This window comes from Puma concolor, chromosome D4 (assembly GCF_028749965.1).
Source record: "Puma concolor isolate L17-30 chromosome D4, mPumCon1.1.hap2, whole genome shotgun sequence".
In the NCBI taxonomy this organism is placed as follows: Eukaryota; Metazoa; Chordata; class Mammalia; order Carnivora; family Felidae; genus Puma; species Puma concolor.
In genome coordinates this window covers 9,278,524-9,292,017 of record NC_141679.1, presented here as the reverse complement: position 1 = coordinate 9,292,017, position 13,494 = coordinate 9,278,524, and the positions used below count along the sequence as shown (strand labels likewise).

The 13,494-nt window shown below is 47.1% G+C and overlaps 1 protein-coding gene across 6 annotated transcripts in view; it reads left to right on the top strand.

Annotated features, from left to right (window-relative positions):
* SMARCA2 (SWI/SNF related BAF chromatin remodeling complex subunit ATPase 2) overlaps positions 1-13,494 on the top strand; it is a 180,528-nt gene that overhangs the window by 117,016 nt on the left and 50,018 nt on the right. The window lies entirely within an intron of this gene.

Here is a 13,494-nt window from a genome sequence, read left to right as displayed (position 1 = left end):
GTTTTGTTATGGAAGCCCCACGTCAGAAGGACCAGCGAATCCAGCAAATGAAGAGACACGTTGGATGAGGTCTGAGAAGGGGACACCGAGTTCCCCTGCCCTCTCCTCTTTGGATCAGGACACATCGCCCATCTGGCACATCAGTGCGTTCACCAACTGGGAAGCTCCACTGAGCTGCAGGGTTCAGAGTTTTTGTCGGGGGCTCATTACTACACAGGCACGAATAATTAAAATCATCAGCTGGGTGATTGGACTCCCTCTCCGGTCCCCCACCCCTCCCAGGCTGGGCCCGCTCAACAGCCCCATCATCTAATCGGATGGTTGTTCCTTCTGGTGACAGCCCCCATCCAGAAGCCCTCTGGGGGCCCTCCCTGGGTCACCTCATTAGCATAACAAAGGCACCACTGCCACTCAGGAAATTCCAAGGGTTTTAAAAGCTCTATGCCAGCAACCCAGGACAAAGACCAGATAAATTATTATACAACAGGTGGCAATATCCTCAGGCCTGACCTTTTGCCTCTCTTCCTCTTTACTCCCTCTGTGGCCAAGAAAGAAGGCACTGTGCCCTGCCTTCCTGCCCTATATGTAGCAACTTCGCATCCACATGTGGCCCGGCCCCGGGGTTCAACACTATGACTCCTGGCAGTTCTGCGGATCCCTGTCCACAAGAGTAGCTCTTGGTTGCAAAGAGCCTTTGGAACTGAGGAAACCCTCCCTTCCCTCAACAAACCCTGATTTAGTCTGCCGTTCTGATGGTGGGCTCACAAATCCGTTTTTGGAAGTCACTGGTTATCATTTGGGTTTTGTTTTTCTTTGTGTACCAACTTTTTCCTAATCCTTCCGAAGACAGTGGGTGACTCCCCTCAACAGGGAATGGTGCCTTTCGAAGGCGTAAAAGAGAATATGAACGTGGGTTTAAAAACACTATCTCCATTAGCATTTTACAGCTTTTTCCGTGGTGTACCCCAGGTGACAACACTGTGACACCACGTACTGTGTGTGTATGTGTGCGTGTGTGTGTTTGCGCATACACAATGACCGGCTCGTGTGGATGACTTCTCGGAAAAAATACCTTTGTTTCTTTCTGTGTGAGAGCGGGCATCCCATCGGCCTAAACGGGCAGATGTCCCTGATGAGCCCAGGGGGACAGGTTTTTCGGTTCACCTCCTGGCGTGTGTGCCCTGTCTGGGACATCTCTAGTTGTCGTAGTCATTCTTGAGGCGGGAGGTCAGTAAAACTGGGGTGATTGCAAAGCTAAAAGCTGGACTGTGGGTGAATGCTGGAGCCCTTGGTTTTTCCCATTCTTCCTGAACCTTTGGTCCCGCCACCAACTTCAGAACCCTTCCCTTCCTTAAAACATTTAGTGACACCCCAGAATTTATTTAATTGCCGAGTGAGTGATTTATACCCTACAGCACTTGAAGATAATTGGAATGCGAACTAAATTATGTGGTCTGTGTACTATTTAATTGCCAGCCGGGTAGAGGGAACAAACCTTGAAGAGTATGCTTTTGTTTCACAATGGATGTGATGTCTCCAAACTGTGATTTGGAAAGGTCCTTCTTAATTGCTGGTGGCTGTCTGTGTGGTCCACATGCATGAGTATTAAGATGCTTGTTTTTTTGCGTTTTGTTTGTTTGTTTGTTGTTTGTTTTGGCCTGCTGTATAAGCTCCTGGTGATGAAGGAAGGTACCTCTGTGTTTTTGCAATGCCCTGTTAGTTGGGGGCCCCTAACGATGTTACGTGAATGATAGCAGTAAAACCCGCTTTCTCACATCGTTGAATCTAGGGATAGATTCAGCTATTTTTAGAAGTGTTAGGGTTTCGAGAGGGGACTCCAGGAAGGGCAGCACAGAGAAAACCCTCTTTTTCCTCAACTAGTCTGTCACCAACTAAAAGCTCAAGCCTCCCCATGATTTCTGTGCTTTGTGGTCCTGTCTCCTGACCACCCTGAAAGGAAGATTGTTGGGGTTTCTCCTTCCCGCAGCTCAAAGTGGAGAAAACAGTAACGAAGTCTTAAAATATACAGTAGTAGGGGGCAATCAGGAAGTAAAATCAGACCCTTCTCAAGGGAATGTACCCGTGTGCCTTATAAAGCTATGAAACACCAGGTTGCAAATACACGCTAAGATCCCTTGAGTGGCTTTCCATCACCAACAGCCTGTGCCAAACCCTACCTGGGAAGGAGGCAGAGAAATCCATGGAGAGGTGGTCACAAAGGACTGCAAAAGGTACCAAGAAGGTTTAAAGAGATTGGTATTTCAAATAATATATTTGAAATTCTATTGAAATACACAGTGAAAAATAGCAAAATTATCTTCTCACCTATCCAAAGAGGTGGTTTCTCTCTAGCAACCTTTGAAACAGGATAAAGTGTCTTGCATTTGGGCTGGATTAAAAGTACGATCCAGCCTGAAATCAGAGACAGGGGCTGAAAAATCCTAGTTGTAATCACAGTCAAGAGCATCTGTGATTCTGGGAGATGTACTTTTTCCTAAAATATCTTACACTGACAAGGTTTTCTCTGTGTGTTTGTTTTTGATTTCTTGGATTCTTCATTGAAAGTGTAATGTGCCCAATGCCTTTAATCTGTTCCTGCTTCTCTTTTGTTTTGTCACTTTGGGTAATCTTTGTTTTTTTGCTATAAGATATAAAAATTGATATTTCTTTTCCTTTTTCAAATGGCATTTTTAGCTTCTAAAATTGGGTCGTCAGATCTACTGGGGCAAAATTTCTAGCAAGCTGCATTTCCGCTTTTATACACAAGGGAGAGCTAAGGCCCTAGAAAATAGATTTGGGTTTTGCCAAATTTCACGCTCTGCAGTACCTTAGGAAGGAAGTCCTGAACTGATTAATGGCAAGAATTTGAGTTGTTTGGGGAAATATTTGACAATAGTAAAAGCATTTCGGTCACTTTTCTACACTTTTTATTTTACTCTTAAATCCACTGGCTAGATTATTTTCACAGCCATTGGACCTTACTCGGTATGTTGTTCCCTTTTGTCAAAATTCAGTAGAAGAAATAGCCCTCAAAGGACCAACTAGAATAAATATTACAGGTGGAGAAGCAAGAGAGACTTGTGTTGCTCAGTTTTTGAAACTGTGATGGGTGGAATTTCTGGTTTCAAGTTTTAACCTTTGAAACAGGGATTGGGCTCTGAAGCAGAGCTCAGGCATGGAAAGTAACCATGAGAAATGGGATGGGGCTTACTGATATTAACAAGCCCCAATGAGTTCGTCTTATCTTTACGTGGAGCCGACTCCTGCAGACATATAGATGGTTTTAGATATACGCCTGTTTTTTTTGAATCAAGATTTGGTGTCTGTCCTACACTCTTTTTTACTTCTTTTTTTTTTTTGATCAGTAAAGCTGCACAAAGATCTTCTTGAAAGAATTTTTGTCTTTGACAAGTAAAAGTATATATATCTAAGGTGTGAGATGTGATGTTTTGATACAGGTATAGGTTTTGAAATGACGTCATTCATGGGGTGGAGGTGGGGGAGGGTATCCGGAAGTTAGAGACAGGGCTGATAACTTTACCGTCACTGTGCCTCTGTCTGGGTGGGTGTCACAGCTGTCCCGTTTGGTGGCTGTCTACCTGGGGAGTTTAGGATGGTGGTCAACAACATAAGCCTTGGAGGGATGCCTCGGTGGCTCAGTCGGTTTGGTGTCTGACTTCGGTTCAAGTCATGATCTCACAGATATGGGTTCGAGACCCACATCAGGCTTTGTGCTGACAGCTCAGAGCCTGGAACCTGCTTCAGATTCTGTGTCTCCCTCTCTTCTCTGCCTCTCCCCAGCTTGCACTCTGTCTCTGTCTCTCTCTTTCAAATATAAATAAACATTTAAAAAAAAAATTTTTTTAAAGTAAGCCTTGGAATATGATGGGCCAGGGTTCAAATCCCAGCTCCATTGATTGGTAATTAGCCTGTGACCCGGGGTGCCCAGTGTAACCTCTCGTAGCTTTGCTATAAAACGAGGAAAATAATCGCATGTTCTTCATAGGGTTTTCCGAGGTTTCAATGCATAACATAGAGAACCTGGTTCATATAAGAAGGATTCCAAAAACAAATAAGCTCTTACGAAAAAGTATTCACTAATTTCAGAGTAAACCTGATAGGTAATAGTAAAAGAGGAAACAAAAATACTTCTGTTGCGTATCTCGAATACACGGTTTGGGGTGCCAGGGGAGAGGGAAAGGGGGCGCGTAGAGATGTCCCTATCCCCACTCAATGGAATTAAGGAGGACAGAATGTTTACTTGCTGAATATGTTGTGTGATTGGCCTACAGGCTTGTTCACCCCAAGCCCACCACTCTATACACACTCAGCTGTCAACTGTCTGTTCTAGGGTTTTCTCCCTAACCCTCCGTGCATGCGGGAGGAGAGCACTGGGGCTAGCTGTCAGGAACTGGGCCTGTGGGGTCCTGGCCCCGCCACCAGCCAGCTGTGGTGATCTCGGGCCTCCAGGGTTGAGTTAGTTGCTTTATGTTTGATTCGCAGGGTCCCTTCCACAACCTTCCAAATCCCATGAAGCTGGTTTGCCTTTTACTTTGTACTCTGGTTTTGATAACGATCATCCTCTGCTTTTCCTATTAGCGGGTCCACGCGTGGAGGCTGTTTCAAAGCAAATTCAACTCGACGCCCATTTATTGAACGTTGAGTAGGTTGAACTGCACTGGCTTGGAGCGGGGAAAGCAGCATTAATCGTCAAGTTTCTGTTCCTTACTGTCGGAGCAGTGCCCGCCTTATTAGTGCAATTAAGAGCCAGATTTGAGAGATGCTATTAGAGATAATAGTGCACACTTAGCCACCTTAAAGAGCTTGTCAAGAGCAGGTCTCCAAGTGTACACAGATGGGAATTAATAGAGATTAAAATAGATTGTGAGATGCTCTAACTTGTGGGGCTTTTAACTGTTCCAGAAATGAGCAGAGTTTAGGCAACATGCACTCTACTTTATGCTAGAGTTTTAGTGTCCTGCCTCTGGGGACGTGATTTCTGATTTTCCCTCCCCCACGCCTAAGAAGACTTCCACAGGAGGGAAGGGCAGCTCCTTCTCGGACTGTGCCCTCCACTCGCGGAGGGCAACAGAGGTCACCTCCTGGCTGTCCCCGGGAGACCCGAGCCTCTCTGACAGCCATGCCTGTGCTCCTGGGGTTTCTACCGACCCTGCTTGGCCCCCAGTGGAGGTGAAATACAGCACAGCACATCCTCCACCTTTGAGCAGAGAAAAGGAGGTGGAGGTGCAGGGGGTTAGGTGCTGGGGCCTGTGACATTTGCAGACTCCTGGAATTTTGGAGGATGGCTTTTCCTCTTTGTTCACAACAGTTCAGGTGGCTACCCAGAGAGGTCAGAGGGTACTTTCCACAACAAATACCAACTCCCATAACCCCCTACCTGCTACCCCTACTCCAGCTCCCCCAACCTGCCACATAAGACACTCCAGTCTCCTACTGCAAGTGCAGTTAAACTCAAAACACTTCAGCATAGTCTGGGAGGCGTGGCCATCTGGCCGCTGCCTGGCCTTTGAACCTGGTCTTCTCCCCTAGCCCTCAGGAAGGCTTTCACACCAGGCTGTCTTTCAGGTCCTCTGCACTTCCAGGAAGGCTCCTTCCCAGATGGCTATCTCCTTGCCCTGATGGTCTCTTTCCAGAGACATCCCTCCCGACCACCCCAGCTGAAATAGCCTCACCCTGCCGGGATCTGTCATGTGACCTAGGCTAGTTTTCTTCATGCCATCATGCCAAGGTTATCTTATTGTCTCTTTCCACTGGCATTCAGCTCCAGGAAAGCCGGTGCGCTCCCCTGTGTGGTCCACTGCCCTATGCCAGCATCTGAGCACTTCACCCATAGCACTCAGCAAATACTAGCGACTGCGTGAGTGGGCCAGCCAGAAATGTGGGCTCGGGGGAGATTTGGTTGCAGTCTTGTGTCGTTTCGGCACACTCTGTGAATCCTGCGTTGTGTTTTTCTTTTGACTGATGTGGGTCAAGGTAGACATTGTTGGTGTTCTTTCCCATTAGGGTCCAGTGATCTGTGTCTCCTTGGAAACTTTTCTCACTTAAAAGAATTCCAAAGGCATGCAGTTTTGACCTAAGTGCTCCTGAGTTCCTCAAGAATTTGAAGGCTCTGTTCTAATTTCAGAGCACATTGATGAAGATCATTTAACTATGCCTACATAAGTACAGCCATTGCTTCAACCCAGCTATTCCTTGGAAATTGCCAGAGATTTTGCAACAGCCGTTTTCCAGCTTGAACTGTTTTCTTTCTCTTTCGGTGAAAACCAGATTAGCACATCTAATCTAACTTGAAATGAAAAGGCAAAAAGAAAGCACTAGGGGCACCGGGTGGCTCAGTCGGTTACGCGTCCGACTTCAGCTCAGGTCATGATCTAGTGGTCACTGAGTTCGAGCCCCACATCGGGCTCTGTGCTGACAGCTGTGAGCCTGGAGCCTGCCTCAGATTCTGTGTCTCCCGCTCTCTGCAACTCCCCTGCTCGTGCACTGTCTTTCAAAAAGGAATAAACGTTAAAAAATTTTTTTTTTAAAAAGGCACTAAATTAATTGGGTTTTCATTTTTAGTGTTGTACAAGAAAGCCCCCAAAAGAGAATGTGCATTTTTTTTTTAATTTTTTTTTTTAACATTTATTTATTTTTGAGACAGAGAGAGACAGAGCATGAACGGGGGAGGGTCAGAGAGAGGGAGACACAGAATCTGAAACAGGCTCCAGGCTCTGAGCTGTCAGCACAGAGCCCGACGCGGGGCTCGAACTCACGGACTGCGAGATCATGACCTGAGCCGAAGTCGGCCGCTTAACCGACTGAGCCACCCAGGCGCCCCGAGAATGTGCATTTTAAGCCTAAGTCCGTGGACTTTTGCACGGCTTCCTTTCTTGTTTTCTATTGGAGAATGTGGGATTGTCAGAATCGTGAAAAATTGTAGATAGGACCATGAAACTTTGCTCCAGGCAAAGCTTAGTCTGCCACTCCTACTGAAATACAATATTTAAGGTCACTCTGCTCATAGTCCTTTGTAGAAAGCATAATCCTAACGCAGGAAGTTGTTTCGTAAAATGTCCCGCCCTTGCACCTTCAGTAGAATATTTTCTAAAGATTATTTAAAATGATATCCTCAAGGGGCACCTGGGTGGCTCAGTCGGGTAAGCATCTGACTTCGGCTCAGGTCATGATCTCACAGTTCATGAGTTCGAGCCCCATGTCAGGCTCTGTGCTGACAGCTTAGAGCCTGGAGGCTGCTTAGGATTCTCTGTTTCCCTCTCTCTCTGACCCTGCCCCGCTCGTTTCGTTCTCTCTCTCTTTCTTAAAAATAAACATTAAAAAATTTTAAAAATATAATAAAATAAAATGATAGCCTCAAAACTTGATCGAGGCTGCCAGTGGTCCTCTTTTCCAAGTTGCCTCTGATAACTTAGTGGAAAGAATGGGGGTTCCAGATCTGCCGTTGTTTTGCTATATGACATCTTGGAGGCATCATTTCACTCCTCAGGAGGGATGAGGAAGAGTCCATGCCCCATCTTTCCTGCCCTGTCCTTATGTGACTCTGCCTTTGGTGGCCCTGGGGAGAACCACGTGGATTTACCCTGGTCTGGCTCCAACTCTGAGACTCTGCTCTCAGGGATTCAAACCGGGGGCACTGGGGAGAGGTTTCCTGTCATTCTCAGGAAGGCTTTCTCTTGAAAATGCAGGTTTGACACAGGGTCCTGTTGCATGTTAGTAGACTCAGTACGTACATGATCCAGTGTTTGGGACGGTCTGGTTGTCTGTAGCATTTAGAATGGTGAGCTGAGTCTGTGTGCTGATAGGACGGGGCGGATGGGACGCCAGCATAGTGGAGCGCGTGAAGGGAGCGTCGTACCTGCCATACGGGATTACCTTTCCCACGAGGGCAGTCGGGGCTTCTGCCATTCTCTACAGACCAAGATGAAGAATTTTTTTGAACCCCTTGCACACTACCGAGTGCTTCACAGCTGCCAAATAGGTTTATTTTGTTCACTGACACATATGAAGCCCCCTCATCCACCCACCCACCCAAATTATCAAGACCAAATCCATTTACACTCATTTTAATAAAAAAAAAAATCAGTACTTGGGGCGCCTGGGTGGCTCAGTCAGTTGAGCGGCTGACCTCGGCTCAGGTCATGATCTCGCTGGTCGTGAGTTCGAGCCCCACCTTGGGCTCTCTGCTGCCAGCATGGAGCCAGCTTGGGATCCTCTGTCCCACTCTGTCTCTCTCTTCACCCCCCGCTGCTTCCCCTCCCTCTCAAAAATAAATAAAACATTTAAAAAAAATCGGTACATTAATGCCAGGGGATATTACCGGAAGGCATGGGAAGATACCGTGGAGTCCGACAGACTATAGTGTCCACATTGCAGAGGAATCCCTGACATAAATACGTATTCTGCAAGAGAAGTTACCAACCCGGTTTCGGGGGTTTTATTTGCCACCATGTTATCCTGTTAAACGAATCTGGTGATGGACTGTTTGCGTAATTGTATCTTTATGCATTTTTTAAATTTTTTTTTTTAACGTTTATTTATTTTAGAGACAGAGAGAGACAGAGCATGAACAGGGGAGGGGCAGAGAGAGAGGGAGACACAGAATCGGAAACAGGCTCCAGGCTCTGAGCCGTCAGCACAGAGCCCGACACGGGGCTCGAACTCACGGACCGTGAGATCATGACCTGAGCTGAAGTCGGATGCTTAACCGACTGAGCCACCCAGGCGCCCCGTGTATCTTTCTGCATTTTTATAATCAGCACCCAAACCCTTGGGAGTTTGTTTTTTTTTTTTTTTTTTTAAACCTAAAATTCAAAATCGTTTTTTTGAGAGGCACTTTTTTCCCCAGTCATAAAAGCGTAATGAGAAATACAGAAGAGTGAGATGAGGGAGAGAAAATAGAAGCACCTGTGATCTCACTGACCTTCACGTACCCAGGTTGGAGACAGAGCCAAGTAAAACACGGACGGGGGTTAATTTGGTGCCATTACGTTCCGAATTATTTTTAACCTGTTACGAGGCTGCTCGTTGGCTCTTTTGTAGCAGTTTGAGTAAATCCCAACCCATGAGGCCCATCAAGCCCCAGCCTGTCTTTAGGAATCTTTGCATGTCCTTCCACTCAGTGTTAAGAACACCCTGTTTTACTGGGCTCCGGGTGCCAAAGGGACTGACTTTTTTTTAAGGCCATTACGGGATATGTGGGGGCATGCCTTCCCACACTGGAATAGCAATTTTTGCTTCTCCGTAAACAGGCCTCTTATGTCTCCACTTCAGATTTCACCGGCTGTGATTTCCTCTTTTCAAAATTGCTTTCACCTCCCTGTGTCATAGAGTCGGTGCTGTTTTCGCTACCGCAGAGTGGGCTCGTGTCACCCCATCCCCCAAGACTGATGTGGCTTTGTTGGAGTTTTTTGACATGTAATTGACATAAAAAATACTGTATGCTTTTTAGCTGCCAGGTCTGAATTCTTAGTCCAAATTCCTTCCCATAGACTTTTCAGGACTTTTAGTTCCGACACTACCCTTTCCCCGTTCTCTGTTCCAGACAGTGCTAGGCTGGGTGCTATAAATACACATCACGTTTTAATCTCCTCATAGACTTGGAGTGAGTAGCTATTATTTCTCCCATTTTACAGATGAGGAGCTAAGCCTCACAGTGGGGGAGCAGAGTTTTCAGGTAGAGCATTTGGTACCCAGAAGGTGGATTCGTTTGATGAATGCTGGACGTTCAGTTTACTGCCTTTTAAAGATTTTGAAAATGCACATCAGGGCAAAGCTGCGGGACTATGGGGTTTGTGGCAAAAGACAAATCACATCCCAGTTTACAGCCCCTTTGCCCACTGAGCCAACCTCCTTCTGGCTTGTGAAGTCCAGCTGCTTCCTGAAAAGGTGCAGGAGCTCAGGTCAGATCAGCAACAGGTGAGTCTCTCGAGGACCCCGGAGGCAAGTCCTCTCGGGGACTTGTCTTGACTTGCCTTGACATTCAAGACAGCCTTTGAGATGGAATCAATGGAAGACTTGCCCCCACTCCTCAAGAGGGGGCTTCTTTGTTGACCTCCTTCTGCTGAGCAGTGGGACTCCCACAGGGCTTTGACGGCCTCAGGTCAGCTCCTCTCCCCGCCTTGTTTGCAGGAAGCCTGGGCCTCTCCCCGGCCTCCCTCCTCATCTTGTTGGGTGGGGACACGCACGATGTTCTCCCTTTGAGTTAATGAGGCCTGATCTTCACCTTAACTCCAGGTTGCATATTCCTTTTTGCCAGTGAGGCTGGATCTCTTATTTAGGCCATTTGACTCTCGAAGCTTCAGAGCAAGACAGGTAAACGCAGTTCAAATAAAGGCAGTTCCAGGGTCCCTGGCTGGCTCAGTCGGAAGAGCATGAGACTCTTGATCTCGGGGTTGTGAGTTGGAGCCCCACATTAGGCGTAGAGATGACTGAAAAGAAATAAATGAAATGTAAAAGTAAAACAAAGATTGGGGCGCCTGGGTGGCTCAGTCGGTTAAGCATCCGACTTCGGCTCAGGTCATGATCTTGTGGTTTTTGGGTTCGAGCCCCGCATTGGGCTCTGTGCTGACGGCTCAGAGCCTGGAGCCTGCTTCGGATTCTGTGTCTCCCTCTCTCTCTGCCCCTCCCCCACTCACCCTCTGTCTCTCTCTCTCTCTCTCTCTCTCTCTCTCTCAAAAATATTTTAAAAAATTGTTTTAAGAAATATATACAAGTAAAATAAAGGCACCTTAAAGGAAGTGGGTTGGGGCAGGGCAAACAAAGCCCCCCAAATCTTTTGCCCCATTTGTCTGGCTTATTTTCTTCTTCAATATATTTTTTTTAATGTTTATTTATCTTAGAGAGAGGACACACAGGGGATGGGCAGATAGAGAGGGAGGGAGACACAGAATCCAAAGCAGGCTCCAGGTTCTGAGCTGTCAGCACAGAGCCCAACGCGGGGCTCGAACCCACGAACCGCGAGATCATGACCTGAGCTGAAGTCGGACACTCAACCGACTGAGCCACCCAGGCACCCCTGGGTTGTTTTTAATTCACTGTATGACTGTGTCATGTCCCTTGGACAGAAGTCATTTAAGCCAGGCCTTGCAACGTGGTTGGTAAGCCCTGCTATTTTGAGAAAGCAGAAGAATAAAGAATGAAGATTTAATTTTCTTTCAACAAGATTTTTGGATCCCGTTTTTGGGTGAGTAAGGCATCAATCAAAATGCCTTTACATCTTGATTAAGGCGACCTTTTTTTTTTTTTTTTTTTTTTAATTCCCGAAGAGATTTCAGACTGATAGGCGATTCAGACATATTTGGAGAACAACACTCCTACAAAGCAGAGCTAAACAAACAGTGAACAAAAGTATATGTAACATATTGTAAAAAGTACAAGGGAAGGAAGGGATCAGGTAGGATTTTATGAAGGAAGTGACATTTTCGCCATTGCTGCAAAAAACGAGCATGATTTGCGTAGGACTGGGGGATCAGGAGGAGGGAGTTCCAGGCTCTGACCCACCCTGAGGCGTGGAAATGTGTGACTCCTTCCACTGTAACTTTGTGTGGTAGGAGCATGGTGTTTTTATAGAGCTAGAAATGGAGGAGAAGAGCTGGGGTGGGGACTCCCTGGGGGCAGTGCGTGACCCAGGAACCAGGGCTTTACTGGTTTCCATAGAAAGACACCCAGGGTCCGAAGTGGGAGAAGCAATGTGCGTTTCTCCTTTTAAGCAGAAGGTAACGGTCCACTTTGTGAAGGATGAACCAGGGCCCAGGAGAGAGGGCAAGGGAAGCCCAGAGGGAGGCCATTATCTCTGACCCTCCCTGTGCAAGAGGAGAATGAACAGAAGGAAATGAGCTCTTTCAGGGGCAGACCACACAGTGACGGGCAGGCCTGGCAGACTGTAAGGAGGGACAGTCATGATTTTAAAGGTTTTGAGGTTGGATAACTGGGGGGGAAATGATGCCGCCCTTTGAAGAGACAGAGAGATCCAGAGAGAAATGTTTGTTCTCTTGGGAGAAGGGCAGTGACGTTTACCCGGGATGTTTGACCAAGATACTGGAAACCACAACTGGTAACTCCAAAGCAAGTCCAGGCTAGAGAGAGAAATGTTTGAAGCCAAGTGCCCGGAGTGAAGTCAGTCAGGGCCGTTTGGATCTCCACAGAAGGTGTCCTATCCAGAATAGGGGACCGGACTTCTTGAGTGGCAAAGGACTGCTCAGAAAGCACCCACCTCACTGAGGGTTGTGAGTCTGTGTCCAGGCTGTTCAGCACAGGGACATTCACCAAGGGCCCTGCTTTGGAAGCGGAGAGGCCAAAGCCTTCCAAGATAACGATTTATGCCCCCTCTCCCCCACCCCCAGGAGAGCGGTTTTGAAGTTCTCCAGCCCCCAAGCCTCTACGGGTCATTAAGAGACCTCTCACCTGCAGCTGATGAGGGCATCAGACATACTAGTGATGGCTGCTGTGGGCCCAGGGCAGCCATATTTCACTATCGGGAGCATGAACAAAGGGACGGGGAGGCCAAAGAAAAACTTGGGGTATCTGCACTTAAGAGGGGAAACAAGGCGGCAAGAAAAGGTAGGGAACCCCAAGACTGTAACGTGACAGGAAGGAGACATTTCAAATAAGGAGCAATGGACGAGAAAGTAAATAAAATAAGGTCTGAGGCCAGACTAATGGGGATTCGGAAGCTCTGGGCAACTTTTGAAACATAGCAATGTCTTGTCCTGGGCTCTAAGGAGTTTTACTCCGTGGTCAGGACGTAGATTCAACAGTACAGGTGACTCCAGAGGTTGGCAGTAAGGGGAAAGTGAGAAATGAGAAGACTGGAGAAGACACAGAGAGTTCGATGCCAGAGTTTATGATTTTGTCCTTGGAGATTCCCATAGAAATGTCTAGAACAGACCCTTGGCATTCATGACCAGTGTTCACTAAACAGGTGTATACCCAAGGGCAGTTTTCCCAGGGGATGCTGTATGAAAGTTCCATTTGTATTCCAACTCTATTTATACTCCCTAACTTTCTTCCCCAAGTGCTGTGCTCGATACTGTAGAGGAAGTGGAGAGAGCATAAGGCATCTCCATAAGGAAAAGATCAGAATGATCCGTTACAGCTGGGGAAGGTCCTGAGCAGAGAATGAGTTGATCATGGAAGTGTGGCACAAGGGATTAGGAGAGACGCTCCAGGTGAGACACGTAAGAGAAACCACAAAGGTGGGGATAAATATGGTGCACCACGGCAAGGTACTGGCTTTCGGCTCCCTGCCGGAAAGTATGGCAAGTCAGATGGGGTAAAATCAGCTTATGGAGACCTCTGGAGTCTGGCGGGGAGACCTGGAATTGGAATCCTAAGGATAACTTTGCAACTTGAGTAGAGCAGTAACCTAATGAAAGGATCATTTCAGATCTGGCCAATGGGATGTAGCCCATAATGCTTAGGGGGGGAAAAAAAGCATAATTGAGCTATTTAGAACTTCTTGCTGAGGAGAAAAGG